This window comes from Hevea brasiliensis, chromosome 16 (assembly GCF_030052815.1).
Source record: "Hevea brasiliensis isolate MT/VB/25A 57/8 chromosome 16, ASM3005281v1, whole genome shotgun sequence".
In the NCBI taxonomy this organism is placed as follows: Eukaryota; Viridiplantae; Streptophyta; class Magnoliopsida; order Malpighiales; family Euphorbiaceae; genus Hevea; species Hevea brasiliensis.
Genome location: NC_079508.1, coordinates 32,212,844 through 32,225,867, shown reverse-complemented (window position 1 = coordinate 32,225,867; position 13,024 = coordinate 32,212,844).

Genomic DNA, 13,024 nt, shown 5'->3' with positions numbered 1-13,024 from the left:
GAATTTGATACTGCTTTCATACTCATACTGTGTGTGGGTATATGGGCATGTGTTGGCTCCTACTAGTTATATATGGAGATAGGTGTTGATCAAGATGGGATCCGTTACCCTAAGTAAATAAGGATAAAATCCTATATTCATTGTCACATCTTACCCCTCTGTAAGGCATAACATGATCCCGTAGAATACCTAATGAACTACTGAACTTCACCTACCGATAACTTGTTAAGTACCCTACAAGGAATTTTAAAATTATTTTCTTATACAAGGAATTTTAAAATTATTTTCTTACTTTTTATAAGTGGTGAGCATTTTCTAATAGGTATTAAAACATTTAATTAGAGTTTGAAAACTAGTTAAGATTTTTATCTCATTTTATTTTTCCACAAATTTTATAAAAATTTCGATGGAGTGCCATCTATATTTTGAGAAAACAGTTTTTGAAATACCTATAAAAAGCACTTCCAATGATGTGTCTCATCAACTTCCTCAATTCCACATCCATCCCAATCAATTTCAACATCATTTCTCAAATTCCAAAATTCAACATCATCAAAATACTAGTAAGTAATATCATTCAATTTAAAACAAAATACTTTCACTCATATTTCATTAAAGATAAAATAATTTACATACTTCATTCCAAAAATTTATATTAGAAAAATCCAAACTAATATTATTACAAACTTTATACAACTGCTCATGACCATTTTCTATATTTACATATATTTACATACATCAAAATAATTTTTACAATCAGGGTATAAAATATACTCGATAAAACTTCAGGGAAGGTGACTCCACAATCCTCAGCAGCTCACTCTGCTGCTCCTCTAGTCTCTATATCTACGACAGCAATAACAACCATCGCTGAGTACTAGGACTCAGTGGTGCACAACATACTAAAATAATCTTTGTGCAGAATTTAAATCATATTTATTCAAAAATTAAACTGAACATGAGATATAAATTCAAAACATGATTTATAATATTTTAATCTAAACAATTTCATTTTGAAAGCCTCAAAACAAATTTTATAAAAACACATAGTTATATCATGCCATTCGAAACATATTAATCTCAATAGCCAGAGGCTTATGAGAAGTCACATCACAAGGCTAGCTTGCTCAAATATATGGGAACCTATTCTTTTTCTTCTTCTACTGGCACACACCTCAACACTTCAGCCAGAGAAGGAATCAAAATTCGAAACTGATTTTTCCCACTAGTCGTGCTAGTGAGTATTCAAATATGTAGTCATAACACTGTGGTTTCAAAACTATCTTAACAATTTACTAAACATTTATTACCATTTCAAACACAAACAATTAATCTTTCAATGATTTAAATCAAAAGAATAATAAACATTTCAATCCAATTGTGTCACAATTTAATATCTCAATCCATTAAAAATAATTTGCAAAAGAAAATTTACAGAAATTCTATGTTGTGCACAAACCTTATACGAGTTACCTCTTAGCCTTGACTTGATGCCTCTAGTTCTTTCACGGTATTCCTTTCCACTGAAACACACAGTTTCACAGTGTTTCAGTATCACAATTTATCATAACTCTAAAAATAAATTCAAATCTACTTATACCTAGCTTTAATATGCTAAACTTGACCTTCTTAAAATTTGTATTTCGGGGTTACTATTCATGACACTATTCAAGTCAATTTGTTGACTTTCTAATGCTTAATAGGTATGAAAATTCTAATTTCACCCACATACCACATTTTGGTTACCTAATTTGTTTGTTTTGGTTGTTTACTCAAATTTTAAGTCTTTTTAGGCAAATTTGCAAATTTTCAGTTTTGGTGTCCTATTTTGCACTGTTTCATTGGTCATGTTACTGTTAGAATTTGGCTATGTTTTCTTCATAGAAATTGTTCCTTATTGTCTTAACTTTATTCTCCTTCTTAAATCACTCCAATTGGAGTTTTGTAGATCAAGTTATAGCCATTTGAACATGGTTGTCGGATTAGACTTGACCCAGATTTTCTGGGCACCAACTTGGTTTTGGCAATTTTAGGTCACCATATTTAGGTGGCTAAATGACTTAGTTAAGGGCATAATTTGGACTTGTGTTCTTCATTAAAGTTGTAGGTCTATATCTCAGCTTTCTACTGGTAAAATTTCAGGTCATTGAGACCTTCCTAGCCTAAGTTATGGGCAAATGAATTTGGTCATTTTGTACAGGGTAGAATACCTATTTCTGGGTTTGGTCAATTTGTTCACTAGGTTTTAGTCACTTTCCAGGCATGATTCCTAAATAAAAAATGTGTCATTTTGTGTCTAGTTTCATTCCCAATTTCCCTCACACCAATTGGGTTGGTAAATTTTTATTTTTGGTCCTTGAAAGGGACCTTGGTCATACTGCCTATAGGATTTCCATAACCAATCCGAATTTTCATTTGGTTCCAACACTTCCAACACACCACAATTGGTCATACATGACCATTTTTTTAGCTCAAACAAGGTCAAACACATCATTTGAATAATTTTCTAAGTTTTGTCTTCCAAAACCCTAGGTCCAAACCCTAACTCACTTGATTTGTTACATTTAATTAGTTCCAAGCATACAAATACCATTTCTCAACTCATTCAAGCTCTCTAACATGTTTAATTTAATCAAACTCATGCATTCCTAACTCAAACCCTAGCTGGCCGAAATTTCATATAGTCCTTCAAAGATGTTTTCATTTCATTTTAAGTATATTTCTAGGTTTATCTAACTATAAATACAATTTATTCAACTAGAAATTCAAGTTTAGCTTACTAATCTTGGTGTAGCTTTCCAATCTTCACTTCCTTCAATTTTTTTCTTCTTTCTTTCTCCTTTAATCTTCTTTTCTAGTTGCCTAAACAAAGTTTAGTTAAGGTAATTAAATTTTCTATGGTGGGATTTTGTTTTCTTCAAGCTCACAAATAAGCTTCCATGGAGATTTTGAGAGGGAGAGAAGAGAGAGAGAGGTCACGGCAATTTGAAGAAGACAACCCTTTTTTTTTCTTTTTCTTTTATAAATTTTTTTCCCTTTAGTAAGACCAAGAATTATCCAAAAAATTAAAATTTTAATTATAAGATTTATTGCATCATGCATGATGTAATCACTTTTTCACTTTTTCTTTTTCCTCTTTTTTTTTCATTTATTTTTCTTTAGTTCTTCAATTTAATTCCTGACTCCGAAATTTTTTTTTCTTTGATTTTATTTGACAGTTAGGTCAGGAGTCAGCTCTAAGGGTCAATTGACTAAATTGCCCATCGCCGGTTCGACCCGGTTTGCAAATAATTCAATATTTCTTCTGGATCCTTGACCTAATTATTTGACCGGCTTAACAATTCTTTTTCATGGTTTTCTCTTTTTCACTGTGTTCACAATAATCCTAAGGACCACGGTGTCACATTTTACAATTCGAAATTCGAGTTTAAATTGATCTCGCAGTCCTTCCCAAGAAGGTCACCCATCGCTGTGACTCTCAGCTCATTTAACCTCTTATATTCTGTTTTTCTTATTTATACTTAACTAATTGATAATTACTAGTTATTTGTGCTCAAGGCTTGTCTAGTTGCCTTAGACATGGTTCTAATCTCCTTAATTATCCGGACCAGCACTTGTCACCGGAATAGTGAAATATACCAGGCTATGCAAATAGGGGTGTTATATTCATTTAATTATTCTTGATTATTCAAGTTCCTGGCCAGGACAGATAGACTTAGTTCGGAAAAGAGTTTCTGACAAGAAAGTTTGATTAATCAAGAATTAGAATTAAAAAAGAACATAATATTTAAAGCATATGGAGTTTGGCATTAACCATGACTCTAGCTAGAATTTGGATTTTGTAACGGAAAGATTTATTTTGTGCATCGTAATATATGATTAAAGGTTCATTTAAGGTATTTCTTATTATTGATTGGGTGGCCAAGGCATGCTATTCTAGGTGTCAACTGTGGTCTACGAGATACATATAATGATTTAGAGAAATTATTTACAGTAAGAAATAGTTCTAATGATATTAAGAGTTAATATCATTTCTCATTGCCAATTAGTAATGAGCCTAGTAAGTCACACATTTACACAAGCAATTCACCAAGTGTATTATGATTTAATTGATTAATTAAAGAGTTTAATTAATTAATTAATTAAATAGGTTTGGTTTGCGATAAGATTGCAAAGTCCCTAGCATGTCTCTGTTACAAAATAAATCTCTCTGTTACAAAATCCCAATTTGAGCTGGAGTCATGGTTTATGTCAAACCTCATTTGTTATAAATATTATGTTCTCTTTTAATTCCAGTTCTTGATTAATTAGATTTTCTTGTCAGAAACTCTTTTCTGACTAAATCTGTCTGTCCTAGAAAGGAACTTGAAACATCAAGAACAATTAAATGAACATAGGATTTTATCCCTATTTACTTAGGGTAATAGATTCCATCTTGATCAACACCTATCTCTATATATAACTAGTAGGAGCCAACACATGCCCATATACCCAAACACAGTACAAGTATGAAAGCAGTATCAAACTCAAACCACTTATATACAAGATAACTGTGTTATCTCAGGTCTAAAGATTATATGCACTGATATGATATATGACAATGTATTGAAAAGAGTATACTCCGTGTGCTTGTCATATGCATCACTGGTTCGACCTACTTATCATGTATAAGTGCCTATCATCTTTGTTATGTGGCATGAAACTCACCACTCCATCTTATTTATATCTCATATAAATACCTCGGGAACAAACATGATTACAATATTTCTGGATAAGTCATGTTCTGTGTGAAGTATCCTCGATTGTGAACCAATTTATGATACTTTGTACTAGAAATACTGTCACTTATATTCTTAACAACATAAGAATAGAATTTCTAATAAAATATCAATGGACCTTTTTTATTACACATAAATATGTTATGTAAACGGAAAAGTGAAATTGCCTTTTATTAATAAAATATGTACAAGATACATACTAATGATATGCTGTAGGGTATACTACTAACAGAATAATCATTGATAGATAATATATGTCTAAGATGGTTGTTCTACTAGCTTTTTGCCTGCCCGTTGGCCATTGTGCCTGATTTAATTTCTGGCTTTATGCCTGCCCACTGACCTTGTGCCTGACATGACAGATGTATATATGTTAGACATACGAATGTTTAACTAGTATACTCTCATGTATCATGTCTTTATAGTTTGTCATAGGTTACTTGAGAATAGATATGTATAATACACTTTAAGTTTAATAAATACATGAAGAAATTACTAATATGGGTATAATAAGATTGAATATGTAATATATGAATAAAAAGATCCCGATAAATTGTTTGTTCCCAAAGTTTCATAAATATGTAATTAATTTAAAAAATTTAGTAAATTTTATACGGAATAATTATTTCTATTATTAGTTATTTTTATTTCAATTATTGCACTATTGAGCAGAAATGCTTAATGCGATTGATTGTTTTCTCACGTAGGTACAGGAGACTACCACTAGCAGTTACAGCAGCAGTAGTAGACTCTAGCTAGGATCTTGATCAGATCTGCTACAGTATCAATGTTACCTCAGTAGACCATTTTGGTAGGGCTCATGTGTAACACCCTCACTGTAGCAATTCTATACATTTTACTGTTCCGGTGACCGGTGTCGGTCCGGACAGCTAGAACGTCTGGAAAAAATAATTAGACTAAAGTGAGGAACCATAAATAACTCAAATATTGATAAGAAAAATTTAGTAAAAATTTTAGAAATAAAATACAACCAAGTTAAATGAGCCGGTGCCCTAGCGATGGGTAACCCAGCGGGAAGTTGCGGTTTTCGCAACTAGGAGCCCTAGACCTGGGGAAAAATTCATAAAATAATTTTTGGGACTCCAGAGAAGAGTCATTGAGGTTCCTATGGCATTAGAATGCCAAGAAAATATTTAGAAAAATTTTTCAATCGGTACAGACAATTTTGACCCGTTAAGCCAAACGGATGGCATTTTGGTCATTTCGCCTTCAGAGGTGATTTTTGGCCGACTTGTCCAGTTGAGTAAATAATTAATATGACATAAAATATGAATAAACATTACTAAAAATTGAATTGAAAATGAGTAGAGAAAAGAAGAAAAGAAAATGAAGGAAAATGCTTAATTATGACATATGATGATGTCATTTAAAAGCCCCCTCCAATCACCATTTGACAAACCAATAAAAAGAGATAAAAATGACTTAAAATGAGATAAAAAAACAAAGGAAACCAGCAGTTTCCTTCTTCATACGGGCTGGAATAAGAAAGAAAGAGAAAGAAAAAAAGAAAGAGACCTCCATTGAAGCTCTTGTCTCAAGCTTGATTCCCTTCACTCCCCACCATAAAATCCCTTCTTCTCTTCATTAAAACTTGTCCACTCATCTTGGGAAAGTGTTTGGCAGCCTAGAAAAGGAAAGAAAAAGAAGTTTGAGCTTGGGAAAATCTGCCCTACAAGAGGTTAGTGCACATATATACCTTAAACCCTTTATTTCTATGTTAGAAACTTGAAATAGGTAAGAATTTGTGAATTAAATGAACCAAATATATGTGTATGTCCACCATGAATTTCGGCAGCCCTAAGGAAGGAACAATGATGGAGTGTTTTTGATGGTTTTAATGGACTTAAAATGAATTAGAGATTATGTTTAAGGTGTATGTACACATATAGAATGAATGAAAGTGCTTAACTAGGTGTATGGGTGAATTGAAAGGGAAAATTAGGGTTTTGGGAGTGAAAAATTGGACTTGGCTTATGAAATGATTAATGGACATTCTAATGGTCAATTAGTGACCATTTGAGGCAAGTTAATTATAATTTGAAGTGAACTAATGCATGGAAAAGTGAATGAGTATGCTGCCTAGTGAGTGCAGCAGGGTGGCGAAGATTTCAGCCCACTTAGACAGCCATAACTTTGGCTGTGTAGGTCCAATGGTGTTTGGCCAATTGGACATGAAACTAGACTTATAATGGCACATTTTTGCTGAAGAAACCATGCCCAAAAGACCAAAGCAAGAGGACTAAAAGTTGGCCCCAATCCGGATACCTTGCACCTAGAAACTGCAAAATGACCAAATGAACAGTGGCCATAACTCACTGTAGAAATAGTCAATTGACCTGAAAGTTTTACAGCAACAAGTTAAGACATAGAAAAACAACTTTCATGAAGAAACCTACCCCAAATTATGATCAGAACTTAATCAAAATGGCAGTCACGATCCTTTGCTCATGGTACTGTAGATTTGGTAAATTCTGCAGAATTGAAATCCGGCCAGCTGTGGTTTTTGGACCATATCTGGAGCTACAAAACTCCAAATGGAGTGATTCAAAAAAGGAAATTCAACTAGACAAAATAAGGAACAACTTTCATGTTTACCATTTCCTCAAATTTCCACTGTAACAGTCCCTAATAGAACAGTAAACTTATGGTACAAAAACTAAAAATTCTGCCACTTAGTGTTAGGCTTAGAAATGGTAATGGTGGTGATCACTTCCAACAAGTTTTAAATGCAAAATGTGGTATTTTTGGAGTGTCAAAACCAATGTACCCATTTTCTATCCAAAAGTCAACATTTTTGTTGACCAATGAGGTGAATAGTGACACCAAAACTTGAAATTCAAATGTGAAATTAGAAATGCATTTAGGGGACTTTAAATTGCAATTGGCAATTAATACTAGCAAATGTAAAACTCAAAATGTGGGATCTTGGTGTAATTAGAATTAATATATCCATTAAGTATAAAAAAGTCAACATTTTGGTTGACTAGTAAGGTGAATAGTAATCAAAATGATTAGTAAATTAAGATGAAGACCTAGAACCAATTCTAAGCTTAAATGCTTAGAATTGTATGACAAATGTGGACTATGCATCTTAGTCAAAATTGTTAAAAAGAAATTAAGGCCATAAATTTGAAATCCATGAAATATTTATGGATTACTTGAAACATGAAAAATAAGTCACCTAATTGATATGAATAAATAGTTAGGGCTTATATGCCCATCACAAATGGAATTCATAAAATATTAATAACTCAACTTGAAATATAAAATTTGCAATTACATAAGTAGATTCTTGAATGTATAAATGAGAAAAGGAAAAATGTTTTGAATACAATGGTACATGTGAACCATTGTTTAGAATTGTGATTAATATGAATAACATAAAGAATGAATAAATGAACCATATTAATGTATGAATGAGACATTAGTTCTCATTATTGTAGAAAGGAGAAGTATTTTGAGTATAATGGTATAAAAAGGATAATTGATGTGAATTGTGATCATATAAATGATCAAATGAATGTATGAATTATAATTAAAATTTATTATGAAATAATGAAGTCATAAAACACAATATATTAATGTTTAATGATATTATGTGCCCTTGTATTGCCTAGACATGTGTGTCAGATTGGATAGTTTAGCATGCCAATAGGGTATTGTTTTAGCAGTACTGCGAAAGGCTTTATGCCTATATTCATGGCTTATTGCCCGTATTCATTGCTTTATGCCCGCATTCATGGAATTATGCCAACATTCATGGCTTCTACGCCCGATTATGTGTTATCATGGCTTTCTAGCCATACTGACTGCATACGTGGTTGACGTTCTGCGTCCCATGGTATGACGGCCCGAGGCACCAAGGTGTCCAGTGCCAACGACCCGTTATCCAATTTAGTCAGCCTGTCAGGTTACTTGGGCAGTGAAATTTATTGAGATAAGTTAAGAATATTAGCAATTTAAAATATTAGAAATTAAATAAAATAAATGAGTAAGATGACCTAAAATAAATTAGAATAGTTATTTATTAGAAAGAATCGAAATGAACTGGACAGATATTAAAATTTACTTATTATGAGATAATCTGAGACAACCTAGCAAGTATTGGGAAAATGCTAAAAGATTAGCAAAGAAAATTATAAAATAAATAAATATTGCAAATGAGACTTATATAATAATATAAGCATAAATTTATTATTTTCAGATCATTTTTTTTTCTTGTACATTATTACTGTACATTGGCGAAATAAACGCTTCCAAAGAAGACTAAATTAGGATAAAACATATTAAATTTTAGAAACCGCATGTGAAGTATAAATAGATCTTAATTATTTGAATGATGTTTTATTTCTATCTTTATTTGTATATTATTTCCTTGTTATATTATTGCACCACTAAGCAGCAATGCTTAGCGCGATGGAATTGTTTCCTCGCGCAGGTACTGAAGCTAGAACCCACTGGACGTTTGACTGGAAATTTTGAGAGTTCAGATCTGCAGAGTGTCAAAGGTTGTCACCTCCTCAGCAATGCATGTAGATAGGGCTCACATTAAGCATATCATGTATTTTGTGTATGTTAATTATTTCTTATATTGTAATATAAATTAGCAAATTGTAATTAATTTGTATATCATGTAAATTATGAAATTTTGTAATTATTTTGTAAATTATGTAAATTAAGGAAATTTGAAAATTTTACTTATGTGATTTGAGCATGAATGAGATTGTATGGATTCGAAGACAGATTTGAAATATATAGATAATGCATGGAAATGAATATGAAATTGAGATATATGAATGAGATGGTTATGAAAATAATTGATGAGATTTTATTTGTAAAATATTATTGAAATTTTCAAACAGATAAATAGTAAAATACGTCAACTGGTAATAAAATAGGGGAAACTCCGCTGGTTTCTCCGTCGAAAAATAATTAATATTAAAATATAATGAGATCAAATTATGAAAGGAATAAAGTAAGATAAGATAGGGTGCTCCGGCACCGAATGTAGCACACTTTGCTCGGCTATACTGCAGTCGGGTGAGGGGTGTTACATCATGTGTGTTTAGGTTTTTGCATTTTGGTTATTGTATATAAGTAAACTATATACATCATTTTGTGAATGTAAATTATTGTATACAAATTTTAAATGGATGTATGAAGTTTATATGAATGAAATCAAATTAATTTTCTTTAAATTTTATATGAGCTATGATATGATATAATACATGGAAATTGATATGAGCAACGAGATGATGTATGAGAATATAAAACAGATATAAAATGTTTTTAACAGGTAACAGTGGAATCCGCCATACACTGAATAAAATAAAAGAGACTCTGTCTGGGTCTCCATAAAAATGAAATGGAATAAAAAAAATTTCGACATGTAAGATAATATAATTAAATAGACATGAAATTAATATTGTACACGACAAGATAGGACAGGGTTCTCCGGCACCGAATGTAGCACAGCTTGCTCGACTACACTGTAGACGGGTGAGGGGTGTTACACTAATGCCCTTAAATCCATGCTTTCATGCCTTCAATTTGTATGAAAGCCACTATATTTGCCATTAGGATTGATTTTGAGGCTTAATTGTGTGATTGGATGAAGTTTGGGTTGATTTGAATTTGGTTAGGATAAAAAACCCTAAGAAATGTCATTCTGCCTCAATAAACACGGCATGTACCGTGTTTTGGATTTTTACACTGCCCAGGGCGTGTTTTCACGGCACACGGCTTTGTTATAGCATGCCCAAACGACATGGCCCATGTTCCATCTTGCGCCTCAACCTGTGTTGGGTAGCGTTTACACGGCCTAGCCCATATTCAAGTGCGCTTTAAGCCGTGTAATTGTTACACAGGTAATGTTTTTGGCACACCTCTGGCCGTATAATGGTTACACGGGCTGTGTTTTGCAATAAGGGCCTATTTGGCTTGTTTTTGGGTTTTTTTTATGCAATTTTTGTATAATTTTGGACCCAGAATTAAGCCTATACCTAATTAAATAGTTTAATTGGGATTTCCAATCACACAAATAATTTTGAAAATTGTTTTCATAAAATTAAATTTAGAAAAAGTTTCTAAATTTAAAGATTATTTGAATAAGATTCAAATTTAATTCTAATTGAATATATGATATTCAATTTAATTTTAACATGTATATTTTATTTAATTGTTAAATTTTAATATGCATGATGGATGATAATGGACAATAAAAGACCAATGTGATTGAATTTATTTCTTTTATTTTTCTTTGGGATGTAAAATAATTAATTTTATTTTAGTGGCATGTATCATAAATGTTGTGATAAGTTAGGATGTAATTTCATTTATTTAACGACTTTAAAGTCCATATTCTTGTATATTCACCTTGGTATGCCAAGGGTTACAATGTAATTGGATAGCAAGAAGAACAAGGAGGTCAAGAGCATTGGTAGGACCAGTGGGAGGAGATCAAGATCAAGATGTTGATTATGTACTCCTTCAGCAATTCTTGTAAAATGAATGAATGAAATACACCTAGGAATGCCCTAATTCAATTCTTGGTGGCTTAGAATTGAATCTCTTAGAAAGTCCATAATCATACCATATTATTTATTTATCCATGTATGCATGAGATGTGTATGAATGTATGCAAATATGTGATATATGCATGCCAACTGGATAATGTGCAAAGTCAGACCATAATAGTAATTAAGCCGACCACAAAATCTTCCAAACAAATGATTAAGTTGGTAATGGTATAATTGTAGTAATTATATCATGGCCCTCCATTGAGGCAATTATTTTAAGAAATTTTAAACACTTGCATTGTTACCTATGAAAAAACATGGGAATGATGCATTTGTTTAAGAGACTTTCTTAAGAATAATTGTTAAGCATAAGATGTTGTAAGTATGTAAATGCTTGATGGCCAATAATGGACGTGCTTGAGGTCATTAAAGTTATTTGCATTCTTATTAGCTTAATGGGATCAACTTAACTAATGTAAGATAAACCAATAATGGATGTGCCTGAGGTTTTGAGTATTAGGGGCTAAATAAATGATTGAACCTCACATGAGATGTGATGGACAAGGAGTTGCTCACTTATAGTTTATTGTGATTCCAATAATGGATGTGCTTGAGGGTGATTAATAAGACTATAAGAATTCAATAACCCATTGGAAATCCATCCAACTAGGATTTTCATTTTCTACTTTGGAAATGTAGGATTTGCCAATTTAGTTGGAGGACCAATTTGATTAAAAGACCATAATCATTTTGGTTAATTACTTGATATATTTACTAATTAATCTTGTTATTTTCTGCACTTTTTATTCTGATAAAAATGAGCACACAACAACCACCACCATCTAATATCCTCGCGGGCATACTTGATCATAATAGGTTGACAGAACCTAATCTTTCTGATTGGCTCAAAAATTTAAAACTTGTCCTGAATTTAGAGCATATTGGATATGTTCTAGATTCAAAATTCTTGGTCCCTTACCTCCAGGGGCCACTCCAGAGGAATTAGAAACTTTGGACAAGTGGAAGGAGCATAATATGAGAGTCAGATGTTATATGCTTGCGTCTATGACTAATGAGTTACAGAAGCAGCATGAAAACATGCAAAGTGCAAATGAGATCTTTCTTCACCTACAAGAGTTGTATGGTGAATATAGTAGGAATGCTAGGTATGAGATATCTAGATAGCCATTTCGATTGAGGATGTTAGAGGGACATAATGTAGGAGATCATGTCCACAAGATGATTCGCCCTATAGAGCAGTTGGAACATATTGATTTTCTCATGGATTTCCAACTGTAGATGGATTTGATCTTTCAGTCCCTACCAGAGTCATTTGGGAATTTTGTGACAAATTTTCATATGACTAAGCAAGAATGCACTCTAGTTGGCATGCTTAACATGCTGCTTATTACCCAAAAGAATATGCCGGTCAATAAAGGAAAAAAAGTGGCTTTGGTTGCATCTTCTTCTTCTATTGGAAAGTCCAAGAAGAAGAAGGGAAATAAGAAAAAGAAACCTCAAGTCCTTGGACCTTCCAAGAAAATAGCCAAACAGAAAGGCAAGACCAAAGCTGACAATGGCAAAGGAAAGTGTTTTCACTGCCAAAAGGATGGGTACTAGAAAAGGAACTGCCCAAAGTATCTTGCATCTCTGAAGGACAAGAAAGATAAACCTTCAGGAGGTATGTCTATATCTTGTTATTTAGAT